Raw genomic sequence first — 21185 nt, 5'->3', positions numbered from 1 at the left:
TTTTAGCTTTTCAATTTCTAGTACTATTATCTTAGCTAGGTTTGCTCCTTTCTAAGCATACATGGTAACAAGTATTTAGTGCAAACAACAAGTTATCTCATATAAACCTCATTTCACTTCTTACTCAATGTAGTACAAGGGGTCAAGTAGTCTCATTAGCTGCGGGAAGCAGACGATTCAAATCGAGTTTTATCCTTGCAAGGTAAACCTAAACACACGACATGTCAGGGCACTCCGTCCCCACACATGTCAACCGTCCCCATCGATTCCCCGTTCGCGGCCAGGGCTCACCGCCTTGGCATACAATGCTCCACTGACCCCGGCTGCCGCCGTGCAATGACCGCACTTGTACCCACCATAGCTAGCATGGGAGACCCAGTCTCAGGACGAGTGAGGGGAAAAGTCCGCGCCCGGCTTCACTCAGGTACTAGGTTTACCGGTTACCATATTTCCCGACATGTGTTTAGTACGTTCAAACGCTTGACTCAGGTATCCACACATTAATCCTTAATTCCTTTTCCCGTCTCATGGACAAGGCATCCTCCCTGGATCCAAGTCCATAGACCATCATAGATCCCATTATCAAGATGAATACACTCAATTCCTGGCCTCGCGCGAGTGCTAAAAAAATCACTCGACTTCTATCGAGATCCTGATTAGCATAGCAGCTACTCGACCTAGCATACTAGTATTCATCTCAAAAAGGAATCCTAAATTCATGCAACTATAGGTTTCAAGCAACTCCTACACTTAAGTGCACATTACAAGCCTACAAACATTAAGTGTAATAAAGTAGCATATATAAATACGGTTATGCATAAAACCGGGGCTTGCCTTCAAATGCTGGGGTTGCGAGGAGATCCTCAGTGGCAGCCTCGGGAGCTTGCTCCTGGTCTTCCTCGTGGACAACTCCTTGCTCGGGGATGAGCACATACACTCCGTCAGCTAGATTGCAGTCTAATGAATGCAATGAGTAAGATACATGCATGATATGATATGTAATTTAGTAATTAAATTTTTATGGTGACTAATCTACTTAAATCAGATAGAGTTTAATGTGGCTACTAGATTCTTGTGGTATATTTAGCAAATTAGGGTCAAGCTTAGTTAAACTAAGTGGTAAGTCTATTTTGGTGTTCCATTGATTTCCTTTTAATGTATTAGTGAGAACTTAATAAGATTTCTAGTTGAACTTATTGGAGCGAGGTTTATTATTTTCCTTTCTTCTTATTTCCTTTATGCTTTTAAGGTGGGTTTGAACTAAAAGTTATATTAATAAATTTCCAAAAATTCTGCAAACATTATAGTGGCTTCTTACTGGTGTATAATTCTCTATCTCAAAATTTGGGGTTTAAAAAGTAAGTAGTTCTTTATGGATAAAATTATTAAATTTTAGGGTAGGAGGGGTGTTTTGAACTATGACTCCTTTTTAACAGAGGGTTATTTCTTAAGACATATTTTTGCTAGCATCTAGATGTTATAACATGACTTTGCACAAATTTCTAGCCATTAATACTTATTAGTTATTTTATTATGATTTTCCCAAGTTTCTAGCCAAAGGGGTGCTTTCTACTACCACTATATTTGAAAAACATCAAACAACAGATTTCTGATTTTTCCTAGCTTCTTCTTTGTGTAAGAGCAATCATTCTGAAGTTTTGCAACTTTTTGCTTAAGGGAAAGGTGGTAGAAATTTTTTGGATTGAATGGCCTTTTTCATGAAGTATTGGCAATGGATATTATTTTGCAGCCTTCAATTGGGTTTTGCATTTTTCTCTGGTGGCATATCTTATCATTGATCTAGTATAGTTTTAATTGCCCATTATTGCACTATTTTTGGGTTGCTCATGATTTATTTGAAATAGGATCCAATATCAAGTTTTATTTGTTTACCCTACTTAAAATGATGGGCTGGGGTGGCTATCATTTTTGTATTGGGGTTCTAGTGGTTACAAGTCCATTGGATTTTTATTAACAATTTTGTATTTGTTTTTATAATTCCAATAATTGTTTTCTAGTTGGAATAATGCTAAATAAAACATTTCACCTTGACTCCTTTCTGGACTAGGGGTCAATTTATTTTTCCTAGGTTCTCTGTTACTTAAGTAGGCTAGGAAATATAATTGCATTCACTGTTCATTATTTTCTAATACTCTTATGATTTTCTTAAGTTTGGGCAAAAATGGCTTTTATTGGATAACTATACTTAAACTTCCAATACTGGGGTGTCTAGTATTTTTAAACAGTGTCTAAATGGGGTTTGAACATCTACAAATTTTCTTAGGTTCAGCACAGAAGCATCACTAATTTTTTTAATTTAATAAGGTTTGGTCAGTTTCTGTAATTAATTTCAAACTCAAAAATTTGAAACAGAAAGCATAGGGTTCAATATTTTTAATTGGTGTCCATAATATTTTGAATCTAGCAAAATTGGTTTGACAATTTTTGGTTAAATATTCCTCAAGTTATGAATTTCCTAAGTCCTTTGCTGAAAAATAAAATATTAAATAGAAATGGTTTAAAGAAAAGTAGTTTTGCGCTGGGGTCCCTGGCGAAAGATCTTAAAGGAATTACAGACAGGTCCCCGGGGCACTATTCATTTGAGTCTACAGCTCTGCAGAAAACCCCCTAGGGTTTCTGGAAATCGAACCCGCGGTCCCTCCCTAATGGAACAATGGTCGCGGAGAAAGAAAGAGGCAGAGGGGCTTACCAGCGGCGAGGTTGCTCTGGTGAGGTGGTTGAGGACGTAGGGGAGGTCTCGAGGATTACGGCGATGTGCGGGTCGCCATCGGGGATGGTCAGAGTCGGCCGGTCCACGTGCGCAGGCGGAGATGCTCGTCGGCGGCGAGGAATCCGGCCTACTCACGGCGCGATAGGTCAATTGAACGGGTCAGAGAGCTTCACAGGATGCTAGGGAAGACGTGGGTGCAAGGAATTGGAGAAAGACTTACTGGTTAGCTCGGTCCACGCACGGCGGCGGAAGACCGAAGTCTGGCGAGGGTGAAACCGCCTCTCCGGTGCGGCAATGCCTCGGCTCAAGCTTGGAGAAGCTTCACGGCTTCACTAGGGAAGCGATCCAGGGGCTAGGGCGAGGCTGGGGTTCAACTGGAAAGGCTGGCCACGACGGCCATGCTTGGGCAGAGGCGGCGGGCGGCGGTGCTTGCTTTTCATGGTGAGCTCCGGTGATCTCTGGCTCGGGCGAGGCTCTGGGTGTGCAAGTGCCAATGGCTAAGGCCTCTGGAGGCATTTATAGGTGAGGGCAAGGCACATACGCGCGGGGCGGGGCGACCACGCGCGGGGCACGCGCTGCGGCGGCTAGTCCGCGCTCGACCGGTCAGGCAAGCGATCGAACACGTGGCTCTTTGCTTCTGCTCGAGTTCAAGCGCTCATAAGTTGTAGATCTTCGTGAATTTGGGCATGATCACTGCACAAGATTTGCTCCCCTGACAGAGCTTTGTCGTTTGTGTGTGGAAGTCGAGCGGTTTGGGGCAGTGTACAGAGAGTTGTCGTGTCACAAAAGTGGCAGTGTCATAAGGTTGAGTCCCGAGGTAAAACCATGCCAAGAGCATGTCAAACGGTGGAGAGAGGTTTCCAAACTTTGCCACGACGTGTTCAAGAGAATTTGGCGCCACTTTGATATTTGGACTTGTTTGATTTGAGTTTTGAAAAATAGAGAACGTGATCGATCTTTGGAAAGGGGCTGAAATTCAGATTTCTGAATTTCCTCCAAGTGCATTAGTTTAGGGGCTGTTTTGGGGATTTTAAAAGTTCAAATGGCAAAAGTTCCTTACTATGCTTTGTTAGTTAATTAGTGAACTAAAACTTTGTAATTTGGTTTTTACCAAAATTTGTATTTTTCTCCCAAGATTTCTCCCAAATACCCTTTATGCTTAAATGGTTCACTTAGGGTTAATTAGAGTTTGAGAGTTTTCCTTCCTTAGGATTCATGAAAAGATTAAGGAGAGTTTGAGAAGACTCATTATACATCTTTGTTCTCTTTTGATGTTTATCCCTTCATTGAGTTTGCATGTGATAATAGTTTGGGGTTAGCTTACGGAAGAAACCCTAAGTGACACTGGGGTGTCACAAAAGTATAATTACAATAAAGTCTACTCTTCCCTAAGAATTGTTTCTGTGGCTTCGTTCAATAACTTGTCGACAACTTCATCGATAATAGAGTTAGCAATGCTTATTGCATCTAGTGCTTCCTTCATGTTTGGATCAGCCAGGGGATTGTACGGCTCCGGCAGCGGCGACAGTTTAGCCGCAGTAGGTAAACTATTAGTTCGAAGCCACAAAGTAAGTGCCGAAGCTAAAATTAAAAAACAATACCTATGCGCCTTTCGCGCTTAGAAGCTTCTTCATCTCGCTTAGCTTTATCTCGGGCGTCATGGGTGTCTTTTTCATTTTTCTTTATAATTTTGTTGGCCAATTCTCGGCCACCATGCACCCAGACATCAGAATAAAACTTTCCGCCCACCAAAGTCGCTTTGGCTGAAGGGTCTTTTGTGTTGTCTATGGAGAAGGCGACTACAGCCTGAGCTGTAGCTTTGACGTGATCACGTCCAGCCTTCTCCAGAATAGCTGCGATTCCCCGAGCGCCGAAGAAAGCACAAATATCCTCACGATCGCTCTGAATTTCCTCGAAAGCTTCGGCTTCCCCGCTTATCCATTCAATAACGCCCTCGCGGTCGCCTCGGATAAAAGTTTCTTCAGAGGAATAAGCGCCCACTTTGGAAAAGCTAGATTTTAACTTCTTCACGCAATCCAAGGATTTTTCAAAACATCTTTCCTTAGATTTGCGAAGCTCCTCAATATTTTTCTCTAGTTTGGTCTTCCACCATTCACTAATCTCTTGGCTAGCCTTTGCGACCACATAATTTTCATTGGCATCAGCAAGTTTTTGCCGAAGGTCTTCAACCTCGGCTTTATGAGCTTCGGCCTGGGCGTTGTGTTTCATCTCATCTTCCTTCACTTTATTCACCAATGAAATTAGAATTTTGTCTTTCTCCAGGGCTTCGTTTCTCAGCTGAATTACCTCCGATCGAAGGTTGCCAAGAGCTATTGTGCAGCTTTGATTTTCAAAATTCTTTTGAGCCCTCAGGGCGTTGCTCAGAATTAAGCCCTGTGAAAAAGAAGGATAAATGTTTAGCATGAGAATAAAAAATTTGTTCCCAAATTCATGAACTTTAAGTTTATAATTCTTGTACCTTCAGGCTATTGTATGCAAGGTTGTCCGCGAGGTCATCCTTTGACATGAAGGAGAGGCCAACTTCGAGCTTTGGAAATCCCATACTTTTAGCCATCTCCCGGCAGACAGACATTTCTTTGTTGTCCGGGAGACAATATGTGACACCCCAGGTGTCTATTTCACGTTATATCGGGAGATTTATCCTAATCTCGGATGCTTAGTGAAAATTAATGTTTCTCGCTCGCGTATGTCTCTGATTATCTAGACTACTCATTCACATTTCACCGAATTCGGAGTTATTCAGTCTCACAGAAGGACGAATTTGGAGCCTGTTAAAAACTTTTATTTCTTGGCAAGAATGCAAACTCGATAATCAATCTCGATTATAAATCTCGTTCAAAGCTCATTTAATCAAGCGCTCGACAGTTGCTAGTCGAGCTGTGTCCGAATCCAAATTCTTGATGTTCGATCTATGTCCAAAAATTAATCTGAGTCCGTATTCTCAAGCGGAATCTCCGATGTGTCGTCCTCCAATAAATTTTTATCCAACTCGGCTTAAAATCTCTGTGTCCAATCTAAATTCGAAAATCAACAACGGTAATGATTTTTATTAACCCAACCCGATTGATCTCGATCACGAATCCGAAACCAATCGGTCTCAATTCATTTTGTTCCTAATTGGGTGCGAGGAATTATTTTCCGAGCGACGCTAAACAAATCAAATTCCTAGTATGGATAATCCTTTGTTCTGTCCGACCGAGCACTAGCTCGCTCTGTCTTTGCACAAACGAATTCCGCGGGAGCATTTTTATTCCGGGAATTAATTTAGCGCAGCCCGATTGAGCGTTTTGGGCCAGCCCAACCCAGCCCATTTGGCCCACAAAAAAAACCCTAGCCCTCACATGTCTATAAATATGATGCATCCCCTTGCAAGTTGGAAGAAATTACCACTCCCTACCCCTAGCCGCCACTCTTTTTCTTCAAGCCGTCTCTCCCGTGGAGCACTGCCTTCTTCCCCTGCGCGCAGGAAACTCCCACTGTTCCCCACGCCATCTCCAGCTCCCTCCATGGTGCTCGGCAACAGGAGGTCTCCATGGTCGGCCAGCAACCTCGTTGGTCGAGCTCCCTAGCGTTTCCCTCTCTTCCCATGGCGTAGTATATCTCCCCACGCGCTCCCTCTTTCCTGGTTTTCCTTGGGCGCTCCATGCCTCTGCCCTGGATTGAGCAGGTCGGCGCTTCCCCCAGCGAGACCTCCTCTGGTCCGGCCTTGAGCAGGTGCTCTCTAGCCATGGCGCAGGTGCCATTTCCCATGGCCGAGCTCAGTGGCACGCGACCCTGTTCGTGCCTTCACAGTCGTCGGGGCATCGGCTTCGAGCTCCCTCCCTGCTCCATGGTCGCTGGCCCCTCGCCTCTGCTCTTCCCCCTTGGCCGCGCACAGGAGCTCCCTGGGCCGACCTCGGCCAGGTCCATGTCCATGGCGCCGCCTCCCTCTACCCTCCCTGTGCTGCGCGCTCTACTCGCCAGGGTTGGAGTTCTCCATGGCCGAGCTCCCTGTCCTCCAGGCTGCTGGGTTGCAGGAGGCCGCACCCTTCTTCTCCAAGACCGGCGCTTGTTTCCCCCACGTCTTCTTCCATGCACACCTGCAGGCCGCCGGACCTTGCTCCATTCGGATTTCGCGCCATATGATCCTTCATCGATGCCATGGCGAGATCTGTCAACAGAACAATGCTAGGCCTCGCCTCGGACCTTGGGTTCGCACCAGCAAGCTCACCTGTAGGTTCAGCCATGGCTCCTGCAGAGTCTAGTTCCTCCCTCGCCTAGCCCCACATCGGCTCGGCTCACCTCAGCCTGACTGGGTGCCGACACCCAGCGAGCTCCTCCGCAAGCAGACTGTGGCCTGGGATGCTGAGCTCGCTTAGATCACGTGCGCCCCTGCATTTCCCCTCATGGCGTGCCCTGCGCACCGTTGCCGACATGCCCTACCTCGCTGTCCTCCCCACCTGAATCCTAGCAGCAGCTCGTGCATCAGTTCCCCCATACGTATCCAGGGTGGTGCTCTACTCACCATGCTAACCACAACAGCAAGCCCCAAGCCACTCTCCTCTTCGCTCGGTCTTCTCGACGAAATGCTCCTCAGTGCACGCTGCTGCCCCCATGCCGTGTCACCTGTGCGAGTGTTCGTCAAGAGTAGCCATGTCGTCGATCCGTGCAGCCACGACGTCTCCGTGTCTCGCTTCACCGGATTTGCGCAGCGCATGCGCATCGTCGTCAAAATCCTTGGTGTGCCCCTCGCTAGTACCCCATTGTTTTTGGATCTCGGGTGCTTGGTAAAATGTTTGAACCACTGGGTGTTTTTAATTGCAGCTAGATGTTGCCGCTGCGCCTCGCGCAACGCATGATTCGGTGAAGCACCTACACCGTGGACGCATGCGACACTCGAATCCGAGTTTGACAGGTTGATGGATTTATAATTACTATTAATGTGATTCGGTTGGTGTATGTTGGTGTTGAATATGTGTGACTGCGATGGTTCATTTACGTGTCGCGAGAGTGGTTCGCGGAAGTATTAATTGTTTGTTAAAACACTTCGTCGTAAAGTAGTGTGTTAGTTGTGGTAAATTTAATAAAGCGTAAAGCATGCTTGGTAATTTCCGCAGTCGGCTAATGAGTTAGTCTATGTTAAATATATTTTATGTATTCATCGTGGTGTAGGTTAGAGTGTGTCAAAAATATAAATTATGTGACAAGTAGATTGGAGGTGTGGGTTTGTCGGAGCACTGTGATGTCAAACGTGTATATCGAAGTACATTGTAGTGGTAATTGCGTTAAGTTAATCGGTAGTGTCTCGAGTGCACGCCACCATATGGTTGTATGCGAGACGAGGTTATGCGCATGATGAGTTTACTAAAAATCCATCGGTGTCACTGGTGTTAAGTTGAGGTTTATTTGCGTGTGGAAAGTAATAATGTGTTTAATACTTAGAACTCTTAGTCAATAGTAGAAATTGTTTTGGTTTATATAGACAGGTGGTGACATGCCAAAGTAGTCATCGCTTTCTCTATATTCATAAGTCGAGTCGAGACGATGCGTAGTATGCGTTCGTTAAATTATGCTTCGCATATAATGTGTGATTATGCTCACGGTTTCGAGTAGACGCTCCAAGTAAGTCAATTAGGTTTGTGACACAAGTGTGTAATGGATATTAGTTGGTTTTAGGATAATTATTGAAATACTCGGTTCGTAGGATAAAAATGTACGCGTTCATGATTTGGGAAGTAAATGCATGGTGATTGCGATTTGGAGATTAGTGGTTTACGATTCGTATGCTTTGGTCGGTGTGCAAAAATACTTGTGAATATATATGTTTATAAAAACATTGTAGTATGTTGGGGACTTGTTCTCAAATGCTATGAGTTAAGAACAAGGCAACATAAAAAATGTTAAATGTTAATGTCCTTCGTCCTTCGAGACATTATTTCCCTTAGGATATAATGATCTTCAGACGAAGGTCATGAATGACATACCTTCATCATTGCAGCATACGATAATAAAAGGAGAATCATATGAAATGTAAGAAATAACATGAACAATTATGTATCATTATTAGCTCATTTCTATTTTATTATCATGGAAAAATAGAAATGATATCAAATAACAAACGTACCTTCAGCTTGAAAGAAGGTAAAGGTACAAGCGTTATGCAAAAGCAAATGCCAAGTCAGCGTGAACAATACGGGGCACTGTTCATCTATTTATAGGCACGGGACGCAGCCCATGTAAAATTACACCCATGCCCTTTACATTTGCTAATGACTCTATAGTGATCCATCGAGGTCTAAATAGCCTTTTCCCTTTTAAGTCGGTTCCCTTTTCTGCTATCATGCCGAAGCTCCCTTGCGCATAGCTTCGGCTCTGCGTCGACCTTCGTATTCTTTGTGCTTCTCACACTGTGGTTCTAATCCGAGTCCAAAGGTACATGTTCATGTATTACACTCTAGAAACATTGTTAAATCATGTTTTTGAGGACCTTTGGAAGACGAAGGCCCACAACAGTTGCCCCTCGCAATATTAATTTGTTAGAATAACGAATTCAGATTGCGATATGGACAAAGGCCCTAAGCCGAAGGTCCGAAAAAACACCTTCCCTTTGCTAGAATAGCAACAATCAATGACAGACGGGGCCCTCCAATTTGGAGCGCACTGGGCGTATAAATAAGAACTCACCCCAAGGACATTTGGTACGCTATCTGCCGCCTGCTTTGCTTGCTCAATTTTTTAGTTCTTCTCTACCAACGCTTACTTGGTTTTTTAGACTTTTCCAAGCTTCGGCTTTAAGGACACATTTTCACCATTTCTGAAGAGAAGATGTCTCAAGACAAAAAAGTTGTTGCTGAGACAAAGCTGAGCGAAGAGGAGAAGCTCCTTGAGGAGAAGACTGCTGGATTTATTGAATCAATAGCAAAGACAAATATAGAAAAGATTACTAAGGAAATTCTAGAAGGCTTATCTGAAGATACTGATGACAGCGACAATTATGATGCAGAAAGTGGAGGCGAAGACTCTGAAGATCGGCCCTGGCGGCCAAGTCATGCAGTCTTCGAGAAATTGACTATCAAACAGAGTCATCTTGATAATATGAGAGGAAGGTATTTTCGAGATATGTCTATTGTGAGGGCTGACAACGGAGACAAGACTGTTCCTGTTCCCGAAGAAAATGAAGTCGTAATCTACCGAAGCTTCTTCAAAGCTGGACTTTGGTTCCCCTTAAGCAGATTTGTGGTTGAAGTTTTAAAGATATATTAGATTTTCCTTCACCAGATTACTCCCGAAGCAATTATCAGAATGGGGATATTCGTCTGCGCCGTGAGGAGTCAAGGTTTAGAGCCAAGCGCAAGATGTTTTTGCAGTATGCACGAGCTTTCGTACGAGACGAAGCCCTGGGGTAAGGAACAATATCATAACAATTTTGGGTGTTATAGCTTCGTTGCTCGCTGTAGCACCTAAAATCTCATCTTGAATTTTTTTTTGAAAATAAATAAACTAATAAATAAGATAATAGTAAATAAATCCTCTAAAGATTTCTGGTGCTATAAAATCCTCCAATATTTTTTTTTTCTCTTTTCTTACATGTGGGACAACACCACATAACATAATTATGTTTCCAATAAAGATTTAAAATAATCTCCATATAAATTTGTTACTTTATTAAAATATATTTATACTTATTCACTAAAGAAAAGTACAAACTAGAAATGACATTTTTCAAATACCTATTCTCTATTATATGATTGGGAATCATGTATAAAAGAATTAAATAAGACAAATATATATATATATATATATATATATATATATATATATATATATATATATATATATATATATATATATATATATATATATATATGCATCCAGGCTGAAAATTTTGTGATGTACATGTAGTTTGTATTGGAGTCTTAAAACCAAATTTGATTTAGTTTGGATTTGTAAATTGAAATGAAATTAGAAAATAAAAAAGGGGAAGACCTCACCTGGGCCGAAATGTCCACCAGCGGCCCACTCCTTCTCCGCGGGCAGCCCACCTCAGCGCGCGCTAAACCCCCCTTTGGCTGTCGCGTGGGTCCCACGACCGGCTTCCTTGGGTCATCTCCTAACTCGCGCTCGGACTCGCTACTCGCAACCTGAGCCGAGGAAATTGCGCGCGCCAGTGGTGCTGTTGCCGCAAACCGCGGAGGAAAACCCAGGGCCCACCTCCGCTGCCTCGCGCTCATGGGTGACGGCGGACCCGTGCTAGCTCTATCCCCTCCCTATCTCCTCTCCGCTTCTTGCGCTGGTGGTTGAAGGAACAGACCCCGCGCGGACTCCGCAGAGCTCGGCGATGGGGGTTGCTCGGCTTCTCCCTGCGACCGTGGGCACGTTCCGGGTATAAAGCTCACCAGGCTCGCCTCTCCTTCCGTATCCGCCTACCCTCGCGACCCAACTACTCCTCTGCCAGTTTATCATCGACGCCGGGAGAGGGGAGAGAAACCTTCATCACCGCCACCACGGTCGTTGGTCGTTACTCCATAATCAGGCTTTCGGGTGGTGCCGGGGTGTTGCTCTACTCATTCCGCAGGTGTGTGACCACTCGGGGGGCACAAACTCCGGTCGCGCCGCTCTCAATTCCTCGTCGGAGCTCGCGCCTGGTCCCTGTTCCGCCCATCGCCGTGGCCACGCTCCTGTGCCTCATTCCGTCGGTAAGAAACCCATCCAATCGACTCGCCTCGTCCTCCTCTACGTTTAGCTCGGTCCAATTTGGGTTTGGTGCTCAGGGATGGCCAATTGGATCTCGGTCGTGCCTCCGCCGTGTAGCCATGGCGGCGGCGCCGCTGCCTGGGGTAGGTGGAGAAGAAAAGAACATGCGGCGTTGATCTTTTAACCAACGGTCGCGATTAGCCGGGGGTACCGGTTCGGTCAGGTCCGATCGGGGCCGTCGATCTTGAATCGGGCGGGTGAAAATCGAATAGGGGCATTATTAAATCCAGACCTTCGATCACTGGTTTGACGGCTCTGGTTGCGCACCAATTCCTTGCACAGGGAGATCTAATCGGGACCGTCCATTTGCGATCGCAAGACCGAGATTTGACGATACCGCTTCGGCTTTGTAGAATTGCAGAAGGGCCCCTCGGTTAGTTTAAAATTGAACCCGCCGTCCACCTAGGTTGCGGCCTGAGTCTTAGGAACCTTTGCGGGTTAGACCCTGCACTTTCTATATTTCATGCGCGCAAACCAGAGGCAGATGAATTAATTTCAGAAATGATTTTAATGTGAACTTAATTATTAAAACATGTTTAATCCCTAGAAAATTCATACTAAGTCCAAATTACTCCATTCCAATTTCTAAAATTTTGTAATGTTATTGTCTATTACTTAGAGTCTCTGTTTTATCATGAAAACAGTTAGAAAATCAATTTCCCATTTAATCTCATTTCAAGCACATAAAACCCTAGGAAATTCATAACTCCTCCGTTTTAACTCCGATTTGACTCGTTCAAGTTGCGTTAGTCTCGTAGCAACGTGTAGATTATTATTATTCAGTTTGTTCTTATGTTTGGTGTGATGTTAATTTTATCTATACCATGTTTGTTTGTATTGCTACGACTAGCGCGAGGACTTGTGTCATCTGAAAAGCAAGTTGGTACTGGAATCTCAAGTCCCAGGCAAGTTGTGCCCTTGATCACTTCTTTTTACCCACTCATGTTCTAATTAATCATAATGATCTGCATAGGTTAATTTTGATGGGTCCCAATAGGATACCCTAGTTTGTCTATCTTTATACCTTGTTCACCACTGGATTTTCGGGTAGTACCTGCTATTGCTTTATGTGGTTTTGGGTATAGAGATACATTTTGTTCATGATTATCTTTTATTATCAGCTATTATTTACTGTTCATGATAAGATCATTATGTTAATTGGAACATGGAGAACCACCCGGGAAAACAGTGCTACCACAAGGGTTTATGGACGCCCTTGGCTAACTAATTAGGAAAGCTAGTGGAAGACTACCTTACCCGAAAGGGGCAAGGGCAGTAGGGGAGTGGTCAGTGTAGGGAGGCCCTCGGGAGGATTTTGCTGCGATGGCGGTCCTGCAAGGGATTCCTGCATTGGAGCTTCCTATAAACTGTAGCGGGTTTTCTGAAGCTAGTGGAACTTTGTAAAGGCCTCGTAGTGTTACCCTGCCTCGCCTCCTCGGTAGAGGTGTATGGGAAGTCGCGATCCCTTGGAAGATGGGTAACATGACTTGTGGGTAAAGATGCGCAACCTCTGCAGAGTGTAAAACTGGTATACTAGCCGTGCTCACGGTCATGAGCGGCTCGGACACTCACATGATTAAATTATGGAACTTAAACTCAATTTGTCATATGCATTGCATCGCAGGTGAGTTTGTTACTTTTGTTCTACTACTTAATTGGGTTGGTATTTACTTATACTTAGTAATTGCTAATAAAATTTTGACCAACTTTAAAAGCAATGCTCAGCTCTAACCATCCTCTTTGGTAAGCCTTACACTTCACGTGAGCTCCCACCTTTGGCGAGTTCATGCACATTATTCCCCACAACTTGTTGAGCGATGAACGTATGTGAGCTCACTCTTGCTGTCTCACACCCCCCCACAGGTCAAGAACAGGTACCACAGGATGAGGCGCATGAAGGATGCTGTGACGAGTTCGTGAGAGGTCTAGGCCGTCGTCTCCCAGTCAACTTTGGGTTGCTGGACCGTTGTCTCCTTATAATGTAATTATTTATTTTGTATAGAACTCATGTTATATAGTAAATATGTGACATTCGATCCTGTGCCACTATGCATCATATGTGTGAGACTTGGTCCCAGCACACCTGGTGTTTATGTTCGTGCCCGGGCTTTGGACCCCTAAAACCCGGGTGTGACACTCGCTCTGGCGCAAGCTACCCGGTGCCGACATTTCGGAAAAGATGGCCCGGAGACTGGATGAAAGAATGGTTCTATGTGAAGAATGATTTAAAGGCGAGAGAAGACATTACAGAGATCATCATGCGCCCCATTTGGTCCCGCTTCAGCCTTCGGAAGCCAAAGGTAGAAGTTGATGAAACAGCCGAAGCATGCCGAAGGGCCTTCAGCACAGTTTGCTCTTTCATCGGAACAAGATATTTAGTTCAAGAACATGTAGCCTACAGGATATGGCCACTGATAGACAGCTGGGAAATGCCAAAGGAAACCATCACTAACCCTAGCGAAGGTGGTTTGGTTGGTTTGAAATATACCTTCAGGTTTGGAGACCAATTTATTGAACTAGACGATGACTGGCTGAAGTGTGTTGAAAATACTAGTGATGAACTACTTGGAGCATACTCCAAATCTGAAGATAATGCACTATTTGCGGCCTTCGGGAGCCGAAAAAAGAAAAGGCTAAATAGAGTTTTTGATGCTATTGGGTTTGTGTACCCTGACTATCGCTACCCGCCGCAGGGGCAGAAAAGAAAGGGTGTAACTTCTGGGAAGGCTGCTGCTTCGGCTGCTTCAAGCGAGCCCGCACCGAAGAGGAAAAAGCTGAAGGTCCTTACTCACCGAACGCGCTACATTGAACCGGCCACAGTGCCTGAATTTGGCGGTGAGACCTCTTCGGCTATTGAAGCCAAAGGACCTGCTCTTACGTAGAGGATTGAAGAGCCGACTGCAATGCTGAAGACTGACAAAATTGAAGAACCGAGAATCGAAGGGACGAAAACATTAGAAGTTCTAAGCCCTTCGGCAGGAGTGGAGGTGTCGAAGACACAAAAAGGTCTAGCAGCGACCCCAAGAGAAAAAGGATGGCTAATGTACTAGATGTGCTGGAGACAATAAAAGCTTCAAGCTCTACTCCAGGGACAATAAAGGCTTCAAAAACGCAGATTGAAACCGAGACAAAGCTAATCGAAGCCGAAGCTACAATGAGCCGGGCCGACGCCGAAGCTGGGCCTTCAGAGCCCACCAAGGAGAAATCCTCGGAAATTGGAGAAAAGACAACGGAGGAAGAAGCTATAAAACAGATTTTGCCTGAAAAAGCTGCCGCTCCTACTCCCGAAGCTTTGAAAGAAAATATTGAATATATTATCCGTCATGCTTCGGGAAAAAAGCTCTCTAAAGAAGAAAAACGAGAAGCTCAACACTATGCCCAGAAGCTGAAATATCTAAAGGGGGCATTAGTATTCAATGGCATCGGAGAAGAGGATTTATTGTATTGTCTCCCAGACAGCAAGGAGATTTCTGTCTGTCGGGAGATGAGCAGAAGCTTCGGATTCCTGACATTAGAAGACGGGCTTTCAGTGCTGTCGAAAGATGAATTGGCCGACAGTTTAGCATATAATAGTATAAAGGTGTGAAAATCATTTTTTTGTACTTAGAAATGAATTTTTTATTTTATTTGCTTATACTCAATACCGTACTTCTTTTGCAGGGCCTGATCCTTAGCAATGCCCTCAGGGCGCAGAAAAATATCGAAGACGAAGGATGCACTATAGCTCTGAACAACCTTCGTTCAGAAGTAATTGAACTAAGGAACGAAGGTCTTGAAAAAGATAAAATATTAATTTCATTGGTGAGCAAAATAAAAGAAGATGAAGCTACTTCCAAAGCCCAAGCTGAAGCCCAGAAATGTGAAATTGAAGACCTTCAGAAACAGCTGGCTGAAGCCAAATTAAAATGCGCTGTTGCCGAAGCTGAACGAGATGCCAATGATTACTGGAAAAATTATTGAGAAAAACAGTTGCAGAACTTCGCTCATCAAAAGAAAGATGTTTTGAAAAATCTGTAGAATGCATGAAAAAGATAAAAACTAGCTTCGCCAACGTTGGCGCATATTCAAGCGAAGATAACTTCATACGAGGCGACCCCGAAGGCCCAATTGAGTGGATCAGCAGCGAAGCCGAAGCTTTTGAAGAAATTTTGAGCGACCGCGGGGACGTCTGCGCATTCTCTGGTACGAGGGGAATTGCAGCTATTTTGGAGAAGTCAGGTTGTGAGCATGTTAAGACCTTGGCTCAGGCCGAAGCTGTCCTCTGCATTGATGATACGAAGGACCCCTCGGCCGAAGCAAGCTTAATCGGTGTAAAATTTTTCACTGACATATGGGAAAATGGCGGCCGAGGAATGGCCCATGAAATAATAAAGAAAAACGAAAAAGATATTCATGACACTCGAGAGTCAATAAAAGCAGCTGAAAAGGCTGCGGAGCTTGAGAGACGAATAGCTATTACTTAATGGTTTTTAATTTTGTTGTTTATTTTTGTGACTTCGAACTGATTTACGTTTTCTACCGCAGCTGAACTATCTCCTCCCCCAGAGCCCTTCGAGTCACTGGCCGACCCAGAGGCAAAGGAATCAACAGAAATTATTAACATGGCCGAAACTATTGTAGACGAAGTCGTTACCCAACTGCTGACCGAAGCTGCAGATAAAGTTTTGAAAGAAGAAGAATAGCTATTGTAAAAACATTGCTTAATGTAACATTTGCTGGACTATGCTTGTAACATTCGGTGCCCATGGGTTTTGAATGTAATATATGAATGGTTTTGTAATTCATTTCTTTGCGATGCATGAAACTTTTATGTACATACCGTTTTTGAGCCTTCGGCGAAAAACACCTTCCCTTCTTTTCATGCTTCGTAAAAAATCCTCCAATTGTGGCAAAAACATTAATGCTTCGTCAACAATAGATTTTTTCCTCCACATCAGAGCTGATGAAGCTGTATTTCTTCAAAACTTATTTTGTGCCTTAGCACAATTTCACTTTTTCGAAGCATTCTCCGAAGGTCAACATTGTATCCCATTCTTGTGCCATTGATGCAATATGATGTATGATGTTATGTTATGGGAAATGATATGATGATGTTATGCTATGCAAAATGATTTTTGTGCCAAAGACACACACTCACATACCCATAGTGGAATACACAATGTCTTTGCCGTTTATTTTTCGGCTTCACCGCTTATTTTTCGGTGTATCAGCGCTGACTTTTCGCTGTAAGTTCTACATTCCCTTAGGAACATCTTTTGAACTTCTTCGCCTTCTATTTTGGAGGTATTCGCGTTGACTTTTCACGCTTCACCTTATATTTCGGCGGTATTTGGCTCTGCATTCCCTTTGGAACGACTTTTGAGCAGAAAACTTACACTGCGCTCCCTTAGGAACGACTTTTTGTAGCTTCGGCAAACTTACGATGCGTTCCTTAGAACGACTTTTTGTAGCTTCGGCAAACTTACGCTGCGTTCCTTAGAATGACTTTTTGTAGCTTCGGTGATACTTGCAATGTGATTTTAGCCCCGCATTCCCTTAAGAACGACTTTTGTACTGCAGCGACTTTTTGAACTTCGTGAGTCTGTGGAGAAGATATATTTTACTTATGGCAAGAACGAAGCTATTACAAGAAATTGAAAACGACAAAAGAACTAGGTTTTCAATAATTGTTCCTTATTAAAAAAGAAAATGACAACGAATGTAAAAACTATTTCAAGGGTAGGATATCTCTTAGTAGATATGCTTCGATTCTGGCACAGTACTGTTGACTGTGCGAGCTTCGGACTCCTCCCTGAAATCTCGCTGCTGATGGGTCTGTTGGCTCCCTTCTGGCTGCTGGCCTAGTGAATATGCAGGTTGTAGTGGTGGCGGAGGTGGAGGCTGTGGCCAGGATGCCTGTGGCTGACTAGCCGAAGCAACAGACATTGCAGCATGGTTACCCACATACTCTGGTATGTAGGGTGAGTGATACGAAGCAGTATGCATGACCTGCTTTGGCTGGTTCTGCTGAGCTGCGGCTTCTGCTATTTCCTTTTGTTTCTGAATGGTTACATGGCACATCCTTGTAGTATGACCCTTATCCTCACCACAGAATAAGCAATAAATTTTCCTAAGTTGATCCCCAAACCTTCCTCCGATGCCCCTTGTGCCTCTGCCTCTTAGAGCTGGCGGCCGAAGATAGCTTTGTTGCTGCCCCGAAGCTTGTGAGGAATATTGTGGCCTCTATTGTTGACTTCCTCTGTCGTCACTCTGGGTGGAGTGGATTGACCTGACATGCCTTGGGTGGATTCTCCCTCCGAAGCCCCTGGTCATCTCAGAGAACCTGTAGGCTTCCTCCCTTCTTTGACGAAAGTCATTGTCAGCGCAGATGTATTCATCCATCTTTTGAAGCAGCTTCTCCAAAGTCTGTGGAGACTTTCTAGCAAAATACTGGGCAGTAGGTCCTGGACGAAGCCCCTTGATCATGACCTCAATGACAATTTCATTGGGCACTGTAGGCGCTTGTGCTCTCAGACGCAAGAACCTTCAGATGTATGCCTGGAGATACTCCTCATGATCTTGCGTGCATTGAAATAGAGCTTGAGCTGTGACTGGCTTCGTCTGAAAGCCCTAGAAACTTGTCACCAGCATGTCCTTGAGCTTCTACCATGAAGTGATAGTCCCTGGCCGAAGAGAAGAATACCACGTTTGAGCCACATTCTTAACTGCCATGACGAAGGACTTAGCCATGACAGCTGCATTGCCTCCGTATGAAGATATAGTTGCTTCATAACTCATCAAAAACTGCTTCGGGTCTGAATGCCCATCATACATTGGAAGCTGAGGTGGCTTGTATGATGGGGGCCACGGGATAACCTGCAGTTCTGCTGCTAAGGGAGAAGCATCGTCAAAAGTAAAGGTATCATGATTAAAATCATCATACCATCCATCGTCGTTGAACAAGCCCTCTTGATGAAGCTCCCTGCGTTGGGGCCTTCGATCTTGCTCGTCTTGAGCAAGGTGACGTACTTCTTCAGTGGCTTCGTCAATCTGCCTTTGAAGGTCAGCTAGTCGGGCCATCTTCTCCTTCATCTTTTGCACTTGCTGATGAAGCATCTCCATGTTTCTGATTTCTTGGTCCAATTCGTCCTCCTGAAGTGTTGGACTAGTGGCCTTCCTCTTCTGGCTTCAGGCCTCTCGAAGAGAAAGGGTCTCTTGATTTGGGTCTAGTGGCTGCAGAGCGACAGCCCATGTAAAATTACACAAATGCCCTTTACATTTGCTAATGACTCTATAGTGATCCATCGAGGTCTAAATAGCCTTTTCCCTTTTAAGTCGGTTCCCTTTTCTGCTATCATCCCGAAGCTCCCTTGCGCATAGCTTCGGCTCTGCGTCAACCTTCGTATTCTCTGTGCTTCTGACACTGTGGTTCTGATCCGAGTCCGAAGGTACCTGTTCATGTATTACACTCCAAAAACATTGTTAAATCATGTTTTTGAGGACCTTCGGAAGACGAAGGCCCCCCCCAACATAGTATATGTTGTGTCTCGGATTGTGATAACAATAGGCTAGTCGACGAGTAGGTTACATAGCGGGCTAGGTCGTTGCTCTAGTTAGCCGAATTGTTAGATGGTTCGGTTAAGCTCGTAATCACGATGAATTGCTTGTTGTGGTATAAATGTGTATGGTTATGGTCGCGGGTAAAATTAGTGGTGCTCATGTGATGTCTAATTTAAAAAGCAAATTATTGTGTGAAGAGCGCATCGATAAACATATATGTACCGGGTAAGATTATTGTGGTAGGTGCGTTGTTACTTGGATAAAATTAGTAAGTCAACTTGTTGATCCTAATTTGATTAACTCTAACAAACGGTTAAGTGTTAGAGTAATTCCAGTCGCTAGAACATGGTAATTTTTGAAGTAAATATAAGCTGAAAATTATTAGTTGCTGTTTTGGACTGCACGGAGTGATTTCCTCGTATTGTATGTTTGTTGAACTAAATCATGTTTTCTGTAGAAAAGTCATATAAAAGAGTTATATATAACTTTATTATCTTACTTGTGTTAAAATCTGACAGCCATAAGTCTGATCGTTTAGATGTTATGCTTTTTACAAATTCAGTAACTGAATCTGTCCAATTTTTGTACAGATTTCAGAGATTGAATTGTTTTCTTAAATTAGTTTTACAATCTGTTCATGGTCGTTATAAAAAAGTTGTAGATGCCTTTCTTATCTTGCTTGTGTTAAAATTTCATAACCATAGGCCTGACAGTTTAAGAGTTATGAATTTTACAAACTAGTCGCTGTGTTCTGTCCACTGTCAGAACAGATTTCGAAAACTGAATTGTTTGATTTGATTAAACCTGGAATCACTTCTTGGTGATCATAAAAGTTATGTAGTGCTTTTGCCAAGCTCTCCAAAAAGTCTTGGATTACTCTTTTTGATGGTCTGAAGATTAAGTTATGGATGTTTAAAGTAGGAAGACTGAATCTGTCCAGTTCTGGACAGCAAAGTCTTCTAGTGTCTTTTATCCTTAGTTAAATATTGAATCACCTTGAGATGTTTATGAATAAATTGTAGAACATTTAATTAGCTTTCCAAAAAGTCTAAGATCACTTTGTTTGGATGCATGAATCTCTAGTTATGAATTTTTGAAGTCGCAAGCCTGAATCTGTCCAAATCTGGACAGATCTGCTGTGTTTGCACAATTCGAACTTGCTAAGTGTTTAATCATGCTGTGATGACAATATTAAAGTTGTAGAGAACTTTTTAAGCTTTCCAGAAAGTTCTAGTTCGCTCTTTTTGGATTAATATTTGAAGAGTTATGATTAAAACGAGTGACTGCTATGTTGCTGTCCCAAAAATCTGCAATGCGCATTTGATTGTTTAGTTCACTCGTTTTGCTAAAAATGTTTGGTTAACTCTTAATTAATGTAGACATGCCATGGATAAGCTTGAAATAACATATGTGTCCTATTTATATGTTCCTTTCTCTAGTTGATTGTGATATAGAAGTTCCATAGACATTGATGCATAGGTCCTCTGTGAAACATGTGTTGTTTGGGATGCTTTTGTATGATCACTAGAAGAACTAAGGAAAAGCCGTAGCGAACTTATAGACTTAACTAATATAAGGTTAGGTAACTAATGGATAATTAAAGTGAACATGGTAAATTCTTTGCTCGTGATATCGTGTTTGTGTTGGGTAAATATAAGAAATATTTGTCGTCTTTTTAATGGTGTTAATATTGAACGCCGATAACGTGTAGATAACTAATGCTAGCGTATGGTTGTTTATGATGTCTTACAATTTACTGTTAGTTCGCTACCGGGTATTTGAATGTCTTGTGCTACTTTCATTATATTCATACATATGCATCTTGCATCTCATTTAGGACCGAGAGATGATGATCGTGCAAGTGACGTGGTGCCAACCACAAGATGCAGATGGTGGACAACCTAAGGAAGGATGTACATGACCAGTGGATGCTCGTCAAGCGAGTGCCACCTAGCAAACACTGTCTAAGTGTTAAATTAAAGGCAAGCCCCGGTTTTATGCATAACCGTTTATATATGCTACTTTACTACACTTAATGTTTGTAGGCTTGTACTGTGCACTTAAGTACAGGAGTTGCCTGAAACCCTAGTTGCATGAACTCAGGATTCCTTTTGAGATGGATACTAGTATGCTAGGTCGAGTAGCTGCTATGCTAAATCAG

The 21185-nt window shown here is 43.5% G+C and overlaps 1 pseudogene; it reads left to right on the top strand.

The window, feature by feature from the left end:
• The first annotated feature begins 6479 nt into the window (after positions 1–6479).
• On the top strand, positions 6480–6996 carry LOC103642421 (uncharacterized; annotated as a pseudogene).
• Positions 6997–21185: the final 14189 nt, after the last annotated feature.

The sequence above is a fragment of the Zea mays genome, chromosome 10 (genome assembly GCF_902167145.1).
Source record: "Zea mays cultivar B73 chromosome 10, Zm-B73-REFERENCE-NAM-5.0, whole genome shotgun sequence".
NCBI classification, from domain to species: domain Eukaryota; kingdom Viridiplantae; phylum Streptophyta; class Magnoliopsida; order Poales; family Poaceae; genus Zea; species Zea mays.
Note: the sequence above shows the minus strand (reverse complement) of the source record. Positions and strands in the feature narration are given on the sequence as shown.